The sequence below is a fragment of the Taudactylus pleione genome, unplaced genomic scaffold, assembly GCF_031769625.1.
Source record: "Taudactylus pleione unplaced genomic scaffold, aTauple2 ptg000138l, whole genome shotgun sequence".
Taxonomy (NCBI): Eukaryota; Metazoa; Chordata; class Amphibia; order Anura; family Myobatrachidae; genus Taudactylus; species Taudactylus pleione.
In genome coordinates, this window is record NW_028284540.1 from 15,987,185 (window position 1) to 16,003,227 (window position 16,043).

Here is a 16,043-nt window from a genome sequence, read left to right on the forward strand (position 1 = left end):
CGCACAAGATTGTCCTCTTTAGCTCCGGCGCCCTGCCTGCCGCCGGAGCTAGAGGGAACACTATATGTATCTGTAAATCTTGCTCTGATAGTAGCCAGTACCTCCCCAGGCATTTACCTCACCGCACGTCACTGCCATAAACCATGACACATAACCAGAAACAAACCACATCACTGCCGAATAAGGTGTGAAGCTAAATTATATAGCTTATGGATCTGAGTGAGAACGACATCAAGGACTTTGACTGGCACTGTCTGGAACATGTAGAGACTCATCAGGAGATTCATTTTAAGCGTAGCAATCCTAAAAAACCAAGAGATCATATAACCGTGCCACCTGAACAGATCCGCTTGCATGGATTAAAGAACTTAAGAGTGTTTTGTTTAGTTTTTTTAAAGAGAATCATAACTTCGGGTGAGAACACACCCAAATATCTGATTTCGTTCACTCTCTATGCAAATTTGCAATATGATTTTAATAGCTCAAGGAGGAGAGCAGAGATGTGGAGGGGGGACAGCTTATGTCTTAATGTTCTTATACTCTGAAATCTTCCCATATGCTCATCTCAAAAAGATTTGAAAGTGAGATATGGGGAGAAGAGATTGTAGGCAAAGCATTGTGGTAATATTTAATGTCCCGATGCTGTGGGAAGTCAGCAAGGCCCCGGGGCATGTATAAATATAATTTAATGCAGTAGTTCTCAAACTCGGTATTCGGGACTCCAAACAGTTCACGTTTTCCTAGGTCACCTAGCATGTGCACAGGTGTATTCACATTTTCAAAGATCCACTAGCAGTATTTACTATATATATTTTTAAAGGGTAACAGACCATACACTCTCTAATGGTTAGCCAAGCCTCTGTGGAGGCTGGCCACTCCCCTCTGGAGGCTGGCCACACCCCTAAGTATGGGCCTCTATCACTGCATTCTCCTGGTGAGCCCTTCATACCTCAGTCTGACACTGAACCCATTTATCAATAATCTCATTGGCAATGCGATCTGGGCACGATATTAGTACCCATGGTTGCATTGTAGGATGCGATGATAGCCCCAGCATGTATCAAATTGCACACACAGGTACAGAGGCTCCTGAAAAAGCCCGTCCCTGCATTGTGCTCAGAGTAAAGAGACCTTCTCTTCACTCCAGTGCCGAACTCCTGCGTATGCGCGGTCTACAGACTAGCCATACATGGTGGCCATTGCCCTATCCTGATAAATTCTACGAAGGCTACAGTAGCACAATGCCATCTTCAGAGCTTGGTAGATCCGATAGATCGCATCTCTCATAGAAACCTATGAGGGATGTGGCTGCTTTCGGATATGGAGAGGCTGCAGCAGATATTTCTCCGTAATACATATGGGGGATACTAAATATTTGTGGTATCCCCTGAAAATGGGTGTTTTCAGGGAATATGCTGCAAATAAATGATAAATGGACCCCACATGTGCAGCAGTCATTGCATCTCCTAAGAAGCCAAATAAAATAGACCTACTGAACACATCGGATTTTCAGTGCACATGCAGAGTTAGGGGACTATTTATTAATGAAGAAATTGCACTCACCCGTACTAAAATGTCGGTTTTCTGAATATCTATATACTATTTATTATTGGGAACTTTTCATATTTGCGGTGCTCTTTTTGTTTGTAAAAGCAGTCCCAATAGCTCTCTATGGGTACAGTACTGCAAAAATGGGCAAATTACCAAGCTCTGAAAAACTCAGCTTTTTTTGGAGCTAGAATGCAGGAGCACTTGTAGTCTACAGACTACATCTGACAAATTTTCCATCAGAGCTGGATCTTTGAATCCTTCCATGGCAGACTTTTACGTGTGTGGCGCGATGACCACACATGCACAGAACGTTAGCCAGATCTGACCCCGCAAGTAAAGGGATATTAGTTCACTTTTCACTCATCATCAGTATAGGTTCTTATTAGAGGTACTGTCCTGACAAGATTTTAAAAAATAGCCATGAAAAGAGATTGTTTATCGCAGCTACAGTACATGTGACAATAGTAATGAAATTTTCAATTCTAAATCATGAAGAGTCATAAATAGATACCTTAATTAAATACTAGATGGTGAACAGGAAGACATAACTTTGGCTGCAGCGATAAGAGCAGGTGAAAATTATATCCAAAGGGAACAAATTCGCTGGAGCTTTCTCGATAACTTCTGAATGAGAAATTGAGAAGAAATTCTATTTGTATCACCAAGATGGGTCACTGAATGATAAACAGGCCCATAAGTGAGAAGAAGTCATTTTCTACAACCAAATAATGTAGTTACAGTGACATAAAAGTTTGTGTGTGTATAACCGGCACTCTATGCTTCCTTTCAGTGCAACCTGCAGTGAAACAATGATCTAACAATTCCTCTAACTCCACAGATATAAGAATAGTCACAAAAGATGACAATGGAAACCTGGTACAGTCCTGCCAACACAAGATCCCTTTACAAAGCATCTGGAATTAGGAATATCATTCATAATAGTCACATCTATCTTAGCTCATACATAATAATATATATATAATTATCTGAAACGACAAAATAAGAGCAATACCATTTCAGATATTCCTTTAGTACTTTGCATTCACAGACACAAACTGAACTGCGACTGTACCCGTAACAGGTGATACCTTGTGTCCTCACTGCAGTTCTTGCTACTGTAGCAGTTGCATTGTGAAGGCTGTAACATTAGGCATTGTTTTCATGTAACACGAGGCAGCTAGACAATGACAGGCTCTAATATCAATATCTTTTAGACAATGCCTGCAGCCATTTAAAGGGCAAGCGCTAGTGGCTCAATTCACCAAAGCCCCATTGCACCAATACTTACTAAAACCTCCACCTTACTGTTGATTTGAAACTTCTACCATCTTGTAAGTTTCAATAAAAAAAGACTCATGGGTGGCATAATTATATGGAAAAATACACAATGAAAGCACACTTCAGCATTCTATGCAGCAATACTAAACCAACGCTACACAAGTCAAAGTATGTAACAAATAAAACATCATTTAGACATGTCATCACATACAGGTTTACAGAATAATTAACAGCATTGCAGACTGGAGGTCTTTTCACTTCTATACAGGTTATGAGACTCTTTTAAGGTTCCCATATGGCATGATATATAATTGTATATATAATGGTAATAATGATGTCATCACTCATGGCATATAACTGTGATGATATAACCACTCACAATGGAATTTCCATGCAGTTATTACCATGAAGCATTATCATTAATAGTTATGTATGTATTACAACATGTCTGATAGGTGGTAAGAGCCCAACGCACTTAGCAATCAAAACTAAGAACACATTCCTGGAGATGTATGATCACAATTTGGTTAATATTTGTATACATTTTGTTCTGTACATCTACCGGTATATGTCCACCTGTCCTATAATAATTCCTTATATTCTCTCATATTTGCAGATTTTACCATCCTTATTTGAAATATTAAGAAAAGATTTACTGTCACAATGGGACTGAACAAAATTTAATTTTCTCAGTATTAATATTTGGTTGCTACACAAAGTCATATTGTTGGTTCCATCGTTCAGTATTAACCCTTCAGTAGTCCCACTACAATGAAAAGGTTAACCAGTGACAGCAGGGCACGATGTCCTATGTCCAATAACTTAATATGGGTCTGCCAGCCTTCACCCTTCATATCATGAATAAGGTCACGGATTTGGTTTCCTGGTTGCTATTGTTGTTAGGTATCCACAAGCCTCAGGCCCCTGGTGTTACACTGTGTACTAGCCATACACATGGAGTTAGGTTACACCAGGGTCACCACACAAAGACATGTCACACTGCTACATCCTAGGGGGCTTCATAGGAGAGAGGAGACATATGTAAAGCGATCACACCCCCTTCCACACAGTGCCAGCTCCTTACCATTCTCAGGGGTATCTTCTCATCATTCCGCAGTGTGTCCCCCATCACCTCCCAGGACACGTTGTACATCCTAATATCCAGTCACCATTGTTCTCAGGATGGGTCGTAGCTGGTGTGTGTCCTGTACAATGTGTAGTGTGTTTCTGCAGCTAAAAGAGTACAGGCTGAGCAGAATAGGAAATGAGTATAGAGTAGTGTGACAGGGCTCAGTGGGTGTGTATTGTGCTCTCAATATTGGATATAATAGCAGCGGTGTGCAAACCAGCCTGATAATGCATATTATATACAGAATAACACTGTGTGTAATGTGTGAGTCAGGCTTCTGTAGTTTATATATGATGTCTATATGTGTATAGTGTTCAGCACAGAAGCATGTTCTATATATGTATATGTGTCCTCTAATGTGTCGGTAGCAGGTGTATATCCCAGCTGGGCACTGCAGTGAGTATTTTACAGTTGATCAGTGCAGTGTGTGTATATTCTACCTGCATACTGTATGTCAGGTTGCTCTAGTACATATATATCTATATATTCATAGTATACATCTAGATTTCTATACATATATATCTATATATATCCTATAAGGTGTGTGCAGTAGGTGTATATTCCAGCTGGATAGTGCAGTGTGTATATATTAATACAACTGGGCAGTGCAGTGTGTATATATTCTACCTGTATATTGAATGTCAGGCTGCCCTGCTGGCTCTTTGTGTGCAGTCTCTGCAGAACCTTCCTTTGCATTGAGAATAAGCTTAGTGCTGCCCCCTCCCCTCCTTTCTCCTCCTCTCCATCATGCTCTGAGTCTGTATCCCTCCTCACCCCTCCCTCATCTGAATCAGCTCTGCCCCCGCCCTCTCCCATCTTACTGAGGGTCCAGCTAAACTGGCCGCCCTTCTGCTTGGCCTGGTTGCCATGGTGATGGGGCCAAGGGAAAATGGAGCTGCCCTGAGTCCGGTAACACTATCACGTGTTCCAGGGGATGCCTGAGTTTGCTGCATCCTATACTGTGTGCACCTTTGAAACATGTGCTGTGACTCCAAATGTTTGTACTGTGCCCCCATCCCATCCTCCAGGAACGTAGTACTAAGCGCTGGCTCCTCCTTTTGTCCTGACTGGGAATTAATGGGATCATAGGAGCTATGTCACTTTTAATATAAAGTCTCTTTGTTTTTGTTTGTTTTTTATTTTTTGCTGTTTTATTTTATATGTAAAGCCAGTCTTTGTAGCAAGCTGCGTTTATACTTATCAGGATGAGATCTGTATTTACAAAATACAAAGTAACAGAGGCGAATGAAGAGTATCCGGGGGATTGAACTATTATCAAATCAAACTACCCTACACCACACATGTAAACCCTCTGTCACCCATAATTATGTAATCATCTGCCAACTCATTCATTCCGACATTCATAGGGGGTTGCATGTCAATAATGGCAGTACTATTCATTTTGTTTTCATGTTTATTTACAGTTTTATCATTCATAGATTTTTTTAATAATTAAATTTGCAATAACTATATTTTTTCTGTACAATAAGTATGATATAGCTTTACCATCACATTAAATAAAGTAAAAAAAACAACACATTTGATACCTCTTTGTAAGCGCACATTTGTAGTCTGGATGAGAAATATTAGCACACTGGCATGATTCAGGGGTGCACACTAACTGCATGCAGTGCCGATACAGAGATGGCCGATGTTGGGGGTGCTGCAAATGCGTCCTGGTGGTTACCGCTGAGAGAAGAGCCTTGGATTTTATTGGGCTTTCTTTGGGAGGTAACAGGGGTGGTCAGGCAGACGCGGGCGTCTCGCTGGCAACCACTGCATCTTTTGCTGCAGCTGTACTGACACTGCATGCCATGTTCAGACGGAGAAATTGTACTTTCCATAGGGCTGGTGCAATCTTCGATGTTGCAGCTGATGGTGTAACGATGGTGCGTCTTAGAACACGCCATGACGGAACAGCGCCGCAGCCAGTGAGCATCTGAGTAGGCTCAGAATCGGTTGCAGCATTATTATAAAGACCCAGATGTAGTTGCAGAAAAAAAAATTAAAATTTTTTTGCTACAGTAATTTTACTTTATTATTGAAACTCATGGTCACCTACTATCTATCTGCCCGCTCAGGGAGGTGGCAGCCGATGGCTGCCTCACCACAACGGGGGGTCATGGCATTGCTATAGGTGGCTTGGTGGCTCGATCATGCCATCATGGCCCTGCCCCCTGCTTTACAGTGCCAATATTACCTAGGCAATGTAAAGCAGGGACAGGGCGACTCGGTGCAAATCGCATCATCACACGATGGGCTGGCCAACTTTGCTCAGTAAGTGGGCGGCCTCGGGGTGGGAGTGGTTTGATGACTTGATTTGCACTAAATTGCATCATCGTAGCTGCCCTGTTCCATTTGGCATGGCATGCAGAAGAGAAGGAACTACATAAATGAATTAATCACAACACCAGCATCACTTCTGCTTCTCATGTCCACCTAAATGGACATCATTTCAAGCTATTTTCGTCAGTCAGATCCACAAATTTCCACATATCCTAGGAGTTCCAGTGGCAACCAATTGTTTATGACACAAACCTATTTATATTCATGCATTTTGCTGGGCTTGTATATAATCATTAAAACAGTTTTCTGGAAATGTTCATTATGGTATAGGCACTGTAGTGACCTTCTATATAATCATATGGATACCTCTATGTAAAATATAAGGTCACTCTACATTAGTTTTTCGCATTTAATCATGCGGTCACTTCTAGTGTGGCATATAATCAGGGCCGGCGCTTCCATAAGGGCGCCGGGATCTGAGGGGACGCCGGGCCCGCAGAGGCTGCCTTGGAGAGAGGGCATGGTCTTCCCTCTCCCGGAAGCAACTCCTGCCGGCTGAGATACCCATTGAAACCCCAGTGGTGGGCTCCCATCTACACCCGATTTCCCCCCATCCCCAGAGAGAAGGCAAAAAAAACCCCCACACATAAAGCGACATCGCTGTGTCACTGGGCGGCCCACTCTGCTGCTCCACCTCCAGTCTTCCTGAGGGCAGCAGCTTCAGTGTCTCCTGTTGATTATCCCTATGCGCCCCTCCTGTGCTAATGCTGACCCCAGAGCCACACAGACTCTACAGCCTGATGGTCTCTCCACCGGGGGGGGGGGCTCTACAGTCTCCCCACACAGTCCGTGGACCACAGGCTGCAGTGCAGAGGTAAGTAAGAGGGCCATTTTTTTTTAACTAGAAGCATACAATATAAATATTGTGGTGAGAGGGATTGTCTCTCACCTGAATTACCCACATTCTGGTGGAATCAGCTCCCTCCCAAGGAGGTTGGAGTGAAACCTGTACATTCTGCATTAGCAGTGGAGGTGTGGAATTCCAGGTTTTCACATTTACACAGACCCAGCCGGAATAATCACTGGAGCGCAGGGAGGGTTTAAAACTCTCACACACCTGATGCGCATTGCCCTGAAGCTGAGTAGCATCTAGGAAGTAGGGACACAGTGTGTAGTACCAGGGTCCAAGGGCTATGCAGGGAGAGCATGCCCAAATTGTGGCTGCAAGCTGACTGATTAGCACAAGGAGTATTGAGACTTTTATGTTTGTTTATTTAGTGTTATGTGGCTGTATGTATCGAGGCCTATACTCACATATGCTAAGGTGTAGTGTCTGATACCATTAAAAAAGTCACTGCTTTACCAAGTACCTGCGTGTCTGTAGTCCTCATTTCAATACACCGTGTTACATGTGGTGGCCTGTACAGGGACCCTCTGCACTGCTTTGTCGCAGCGCATACGCCAGCCGCTTCCAGCGTGACAGAGGAACTGACAAGGCAGAACGTTCGGTATATGTGAGTATGGTTGGCGAACCAGAAAAACCACAGTTATATTAAGGACACTGTAACTTGCTATGCATTGTGCAAAAGCTGTTTGTGTGTACTGAGAAACAAAAAAGTTACTTTGCTTTGTTTGTACTAAGGTGCTTGAGATATAACAAATGCTTATTAGTATCTTCACCAGCTACTATGCTGTCTAATTAAGTTCATACATATTACTGAGGTCTAGTTAAATACTGTAGTGCTGGAAGAGAAAAAGCCAGTTATTTCCTGTGTTCTGTTTAACCCCAGCATTGCTGGAGAAAAAAAAAGCAGCAGTGTTTTCTTTTTCTGTGTTAAATGTGAATTACAATTGCTTTGCCGAAAGAAAGAAATATATTTATTTGTGGAAACTGACTTGTTATCTGAAAGTACCTATACTTGTACATAACCCTGCCACTATAAAAATGGGAGAAGTTTTTTGCACTATAGTAAATTTGTTGGCCTCTCACCAAAAGACAGAGGAAAAAATGTTACAGTTAGTGACCCAGTCAATGGGCACAATAGGTGATGGGCATCTAAAGAAAATATCTGCCTCAGATGACCCAGAGGCATATTTCCTGATATTTGAGAGGGTGGCACAGCGTTTAAAATGGTCAGCAGATACTTGGGCTTTCCCCCTCTGTCACTGGTGAGGCTCAGAAAGCCTATGCTGATTTGTCCTCTACTGATGCAGAGAAATATGACCTAGTCAAAAGTGCTATTCTGGCTCGATCAGGTCTCACTCCTTCATGGAAAGCGCAGCGCTTCCATGAATAGGCCCTACTACCAGGGGTCCCTATCTGGAAGCAGGTTGCAGAACTCACCAGACTGGAGCAGAGTTGGCTCCAGCCAGAAGACTGCACTGCCACTCAGATTGTAGAGACGGTGGTTGTTGACCAGTGTATGAGAACCCTAGGGCAGAATATGCAGCGCTGGGTCATACACGCAGATCCTCAAAATCTAGAGGAATTAAGTACAGTGTTAGAGCGGTATGAGACCGCAGGAAATATGACAAAAATGCCAGAAAAGAAACCAGGTAATAAGCGACTCATTAAGATGGCACCTATTGGCTTGTGACCCTGACTATCACCCCTCCTTAAGGAAACACCACTGGAGATGCCAGGGTCATTTTCTATGAGTGCGGAGAGCCAGGTCATATAAGGCGGGTGTCACGGTCTGTAAGGAGATTTCCCCAGTAGATGGGTTGAAAGCTGAGGTCCTGGGTTGAGGGAAGAACCAGAGGCTTGGGGCCTGAATATAAGTCTTCTCATCCATGAATGTAAGACATTGGTGCGGAGTCTAACCAGCCAGGAGGTGTTGACCCCAACAATCTGGATTTGGGTTTAGCTGTACCCAGCTGGCAGGTCGCGGTCTTTTGCACTGGTGTCCGATACCATGGGAATGGAGTCCTGATATACGATGGCCCGAGGTAAAATACTTCAAGAAGTATAGCACGGGAGGAGAAAATGAGCAATTGGATGCTGGTATGTCAAAGGGAAGTCCTTGAGAGATATTCCTCCAGGGAGAGTCCTAGACGCTAGCTTGCGTCAAGTACAGCACTAGAATAGATTTTCACCACAAAGAGGTCCTGGACGTTAACTTGCATGAGAAAATGCTAAACGCACCCCAGGAAGGGGTCCGTGGTGCAGTATTGTGTCAATAGGTGGTGTAGGGTAGGTGCACCGGCGGATGCTGGATGCACAGTAAGTTGGCACACACAGGCTAGATGTTTGGATGCACTGCTGCACTGTAGGTGGTACTCGATGCACAATGGCCAGATGTAACGCACTGTTGCAGAGTGAGATGATACTTCGTCTAGCACACAGGTTAGATGTTAGGAACACTGCTGCTGAGAGAGAGTTGGTATAGACTTTCACACAGGCCGGATGTTAACACACTGTTGCAGAATGAGACAACGTTGCACAGGCAGCTTCCTGTTGTCACGAATCTGACTTTATCCCCTTCAGTAACATATCATTAGTGAACAGTGTCAGCCATGCTACCATTGGGTATGGAGTCGTCAGATGATGCAAACTGTCATTGCCGTGTCCATGACCGCAGAAACCAGGCACGGTGCATACCAAGGCAGTTCACATGGCACTAAGCTGAATATTCGCACCTGACGTCTGACCACATGGGAGATCAGGGGAAGCCGGTGCAGAGGTGAGCAACGGTGGATCCTAGGCCGCAACCTGACAGCAGTACTGTACCAGAAAAACAGAACCTACGGAGTGTGGGGTTGCTAATATGGGCACTATGTACCCCACTTTTTGCACGATGGTACCCCTGAATTCCGGACCCCATTAATGTGGGGAACTGTGTTACTGAATGGCCGAGAACTCCCAGCTATTATAGACTCAGGGAGTGAGCTTACCCCGTTCTCAGAGGCTGTCCTGCCCAGGGCAGTAGAAAAGGTGCAAGGGTTAGTTGAAGTATTCTGCATTCATGGATCCACAGAAAACTTCTCCTGGGTGCGAGTAAGCCTCACCATAAAAAGGCATGCTTATGAGGTGGTCGCAGCCGTTGTTCCTAAGCTCCCCTATCCTATCATATTGGGATGCAATTTCCCAGGATTTGTTGAGCTCTTAAAGGAACCAAAGAGACAACACCAATGTATATCTTCAAGACCCAGGGGCTAATTGAGCCGCCGGGACATCGGGCCGGTTCCCGCTGGGCCGGCCCTTGTGTTCCCTTTAGTGGCCGCCGCCCTTCCTTCACTCACCCCTGCTGAACTGCTAGTGGCCGGGATGGTGCGATCGGAGCTTGGCTCCGATGGGCAGCTCACTAAAGTAAACAAACAAAATGGCCACGAGGCTTATGGGAGGAGCTGCTGGGCAGGCACAGCAGCTCCTCCCATAAGCCTTTGCGGAGCCCATCAGTCACCACTGAGGGCTCCGCCGACATGCCGTCTGCAGCCCGCCTCCTCTTCAGCATCTGGCATCTCTGCAGCAATTTGCCGTGCCCTGCACACACACAGCAGACAGCACAGGAGGACACAGGATCCCGCACTGACCTGCCAAGCATTGTTGTACCGAAGCTGCCTGCTTCGGCCCACAGCTAAGCCCCGCCCCTCACAATAATTGGGCCCGCCCCTTTTTCAAAAAGCTGCGAATCGGACCAGTGACCTGGACCTCCACCTGAGTCCCCTCTCCCCACCTGACCTAGCTCTCTATCCCACCTGACTTGGCTTTCCTCTCCTCCCCACCTGACCTGGCTATCTGAATAAAGGCAGTCTCCAGTGCCGGTGGCATCCAGTTGAAGAGGAGAAATTGATGAGTGGAGAAAACGGAAGAAGCAAATAGTTGCAGAAAAAAAGGTAAGTGTTTTATTTTAAATGTTTATAATATATCTATTTAATAAGGTAATATGTATATGTGTATTCATTTAATAAATAATATATTTAATATTTTAAATGAAGTATATACAGTGTATATTCAAAATATTAAATATATTATTTATTATTATTGATGTGGTCATATTCCCGACTGTGGGGATTCCGGCGGTCAGAATGCTGTCGCTGGAATCCTGACACTTATCAGAATACCGGAGGTAAGTACTGGGGTTGGGGGGAAAGTTAGGGGTAGGCACTAAGGGGAGGGTTGGGTTTAGGCTGCGAGGGGGGGTTGATAGATTAGGTTTAGGCACTAAGGGGGTTAGGTGTAGGCTGCAGGTTGGGAGGGTTAGGGCCATGGCTGGTGCAACGTAACCATCCGGCCCTGTGCTGCAGGGAAGCGGCGGCCTGGGGAGGCACTGCCGCTGCCTACTCCATTTCCCGGGATTTTGTTACCAGCGGGCACCCAGCAGGTCCTTCCCTGAAGCGGCAGCCGGAGGCTAGAGCTCACTCCTGAGCTCCGCCTTTATTGCTTCCGCAGTGGGTGAAGGGAGAGACGCCATGATATCTCTCCCATATTGCCCAACCCAAGGAAGCAGTAGTTAGACAGTGGCGGACGCAGGAGCGGGGCTTCAGGTAAGTATAGTATTGTGGTGTGTCTGTGACTTCATGTGTAAGGGGCACTACTACTGGGGGCACTGCGTAAGGGGCACTACTACTGTGGGCACTGCATAAGGGGCACTACTACTGTTGGCACTGCATAAGGGGCACTACTACAGGTGGTACTGCGTAAGAGGCTCTAATACTGGGGGCACTGAGTAAGACACACATATACTGGGGGTACTACGTAAGGGGCACTGAGTAAGAGGCACTAATACTGGGGGCACTGCATAAGGGGTTCTACTACAGCGGGCATTGCTTAGGGGGACTAGTACTATAGGAAGCATTGCAAAAGGGACACTATTACTACAGGGTGCATTGCAAAAGGGGCATTACTACTGTGGGCATTGCAAAAGAGGCACTACTAATGTGGACATTGCATAAGGGGCACTACTATGGGCATTGTGTATAAGGGGCACTACTGTTGTAATGGGAATAGGGGACACTACTATATGGTGTAATGTGAATCATAGGCACTATGTGCGGTGTAATGCGAATAAGGTTGTGCTACTGCGTGGTTTAATTTGAATTGGGGAAACTATTGTGTGACCATGCCCCCTTTTGTGAGACCACGCCCTTTTGTGTACCGTGCGCCTACAGTGCGCACTATCCCTTTGTAGAAAACTGGAAGGCAGGGTGCAAATATAACAGTCTGCAGGAGGGCGCCAAACACCCTAGCACTGCCCCTGGATGGAATTATTCTCCTCCCTTCACAGACCTCGCCCCCTCAACAGACCCACCCCCATTAGGGCTGCTACCGCAGATTTCCCTGGCTGGTTTTCCATCCCAATCCGCCCCTGCCAAGACCCTACCTCCAAAAAGGGAGAAGAATGGAAAAACACAGCCAGTCCTCTTTAGAGAGCCAACCTCTGCGCAATTAATGTCTGAGGAAAGAAATCCGCAACACTTTGCCCGGTTATGGCCAGACATAAATATTTGCAAAGGTGTCATACCCAATACAGATGTTGCCATGGATGTGCTGGAAACTGCCACACCTCGGTATCCTGGGGGCCGCTCTAGTTTGCTTGGCCCTACAGAAGTGCCACTGGCAGACACCTAGTCAGCAACACAGAGAAAAGGAGCAGAACCCTTAGTTCGCAATAATCAAGATGTGTTTTTTTCCCTGCCATGACGCACTGCCTTAATAGAGCACGGGAAAATGCACCTGAGTGGGAGTAAAGCAGCAGCCGTATCGCATTCCTGAAACACAGCAACAAGCTTTCCGGCAAGAAGAAAGTCCGGTCCCTGTACTACTTGCTAGACCGCTCGGATGTCGCACTGGCTCTTTGACAGATACTTTGTCTGTGGAGCAGTGGAAAAGAGTAGAACCTGGTGTCCGAAAGAAAAGGATGGTTGCTCCTCTGCCAGGAAACACCATGTTCAGGGGGTATAAAGAAGACCTACCTGGAAAGTCTTGGCAGTCACAAAAAGAAAAGTGCGCTTCCCCAAGCTTGGAAAAGTGAAAGGGGGGGATGTGTGGTGAGACGGATTGTCTCTCATCTGAATTGCCCACATTCTGGTGCAATCAGCTCCCTATAAGGGAGGCTGAAGTGAAACCTGTGCATTCTGCATTAGCAGTGGAGGTGTGGAATTCCAGGTTTTCACATTTACACAGTGCAAGGGTCCAAGGGCTAAGCTGGGAGAGCATGCCCAAATTGTGGCTGCAAGCCACTGCTGACTGATGAGCACAAGGAGTGCTGAGACTTTTAAAATTGTTTGATTATTTTGTCATGTGCCTGTATGTGTGCAGGCCTAAAGTCACGCATGCTAAGGTGTGCACGCAACGCAAACTAGCATCGCGAGCACGTTACTGGAGAGTACACCCACAGTGCTAAACTGCGGTGCGTGTGTGCTGCGAGATAGCGCGCACGTGCAGCAAGGTAGCATTGTGGAAGGTATAGCTAGTGGTTCACGTGGACCACCGCCGCCCTATGCGGATGGGGGTGCAGGTACAGTTGTTGAAAAAAACCATAAAAATGTAACAAGTAACTTGTACCCTCTCAAGTAATCATAAGGAAAATGTTTATGATGCGGATGATGAGCCTATTGTTATGTCTGCCATTTCCCAAGCTGTACACATGTTAGATGCTCCATCACAACAATCACAAACGGTGGCTCCATCTTCATCAGTGACAGTACAGGAAGTGTTAACATCCACTGCACCCATAGAGAAAGTTGTTAACCCTATACATAGCAGTAATAGACAATCCCCAGCCAGGTAACAAGGTCAAAAGTAGCAGTGCAGCCGGTCTGCATCTCATCCAAACAATAACTGTTCCGAATGGAAATGCGGATGCAAATGGTGTAGTGCCCACATGGGAAGTAGCAATGCATTGACCTTGGACAAAAGCAGAGCTAAATTCCATAATGAATGATTTCCCCGATCCTAAAGGAATTAGCCAAATGCCAAAGATTTTTTAAAAATTTGGGTAGTGCTAACGAGCCAACCAACAAAGATTGGCGAGTGGTGTTAAGGGCTTGTCTTCCATGCAATACCAACGTGACAAAGTTTATCATGGATTGTGCATTGGATGGAGATGTTCCCTTAACAGCCAAAATTAACCAAGGTAACATTTCTCGCATTATAACTGAATTGGGTGTATATTTTCCAGTAGTAGTTAACTGGAGCAAAATTTTCACCATAAAACAAAAAGAGAGTCAATCTGCAGAGGATTATTGTAACTGAGCTCTGCAGGCTATCACCCAGTACACTGGGATAGAGGATATTAAAGATAGCACTCATCACAAGGGAATGATCGTCACTGAACTTATGGATGGTCTGAAAGAGAACCTAAAGACCCGAGTTCAGACTTCACAATCTGGCTGGAAGGGAGTCACTGTAGAAATCCTCATAGAATCCGCTATTGAACATGATAAGAACATTTTTAAAATGAGAGAGACTCTGAGCGAGAAGCTAATGGCTGTTCGTATTCAAGCTCTAGAAGGAATGACTATAACATCACAGCCAACAGACACACCTGCACCTGTACAACTACATGTTCTCACCAATCCTGTACCACCACAAACATAGCCCTACCCCACTTATCACACACAGCCACAAAACCCATACTATCCACAACCACCATATTGCCCTCAATATCCTTACCCACAGCCACCATCTTTCCCTTCCGCTCCACCCAAACAGCAAACCTTTCACCCACCCAACTCACGAAAGTGCTTTACTGCAACCAAGTGGGACATGCAAGTAGGAACTGTAGGGTGAAGAAGGTAGGACCCCCTAACCAGGAAGTACCTGGATATCCCCATACGGGATATACACACTGTACAGGAAACCCACTACAGTCACCAGCTCCAATTGTGGCCACAAATGCTGTATTGGAGAGGGAGAGTCAACGCTAGAGGTCAGGTCATACCTGTAGTCTACAGATAGGTTAACAGGAAGTACTAGGATAGAACCAGTGATGATGGTTGATGTAGCTGGTACTAAATATTCTTGTCTTGTAGACACAGGGTGATAAAATCTCCTGCTAACTTACAGGTAACCAGCGAGACAGTACCAGCAATGGGTGTAACGGGTAAAGTGCAACATTATCCTTTAAGAGAATCCACAGAAGTCACTATCAGGCCATTGCATACCAGGCATTCTTTCCTCCTGGCAGCAGCGGCTCCTACTAACCTATTGGGAAGGGATTTGTTATGTAAGATGGGATGTGTCATATATTGTACCCCTGATGGTGTATTTCAAGATATCCCAGAGAGAGTTGCGCACGAGGTGAGGGATATGTTGGACACTCCCCAAAGGATAATGTATCACTCTACTGGTTCAGGTAAAAATCCATCTCAGGTAGATCAAATGTTATCCCAAATTCCAGATTCACTTTGGACCAAGGATGGACAGGACACTGGATTAATGGCAAATGTAGCTCCCGTAATGGTAAATCTAGAAAGTGGTAGGCAAGCTCCAAAAATTCCCCAGTACCCATTAAACCAGGAGGTTGAGTTAGGGGTTTATCCCATAATTAAGCAGTTATTACAGCTGGCAATTTTAGTCCATACAGCAAGTGTAGCCAACAGTCCCATCTTTCCTGTGAAGAAGAGTGGTGGGAGGGGTTATAGGCTGGTACAAGACCTTAGAGGGGTTAATAAGGTAGTAGAGAGCCAATTTTCCATAGTGCCGAATCCAGCTGTCATTCTTATGCAGATCCCACCAAATGCAACCCATTTCACTGTCATTGACCTCTGTTCTGCTTTCTTCTCTGTACCTCTTCATCCTGACTGTCAGTACCTATTCGCTTTTACATACAGGGGTGTACAATACGCATGGACA

General features: G+C 45.3%; 1 protein-coding gene across 2 annotated transcripts in view; it reads right to left on the minus strand.

Annotated features, from left to right (window-relative positions):
• The window catches only part of LOC148522853 (uncharacterized), a 165,247-nt gene extending 160,731 nt beyond the window's left edge, over positions 1-4,516 (minus strand). For both annotated transcript variants that reach the window (XM_088473670.1, XM_088473669.1), the window contains exon 1: positions 3,914-4,516. The gene's annotated coding sequence lies outside the window, so the exon portion shown is untranslated. The remainder of the gene's footprint in view (positions 1-3,913) is intronic.
• Positions 4,517-16,043: the final 11,527 nt, after the last annotated feature.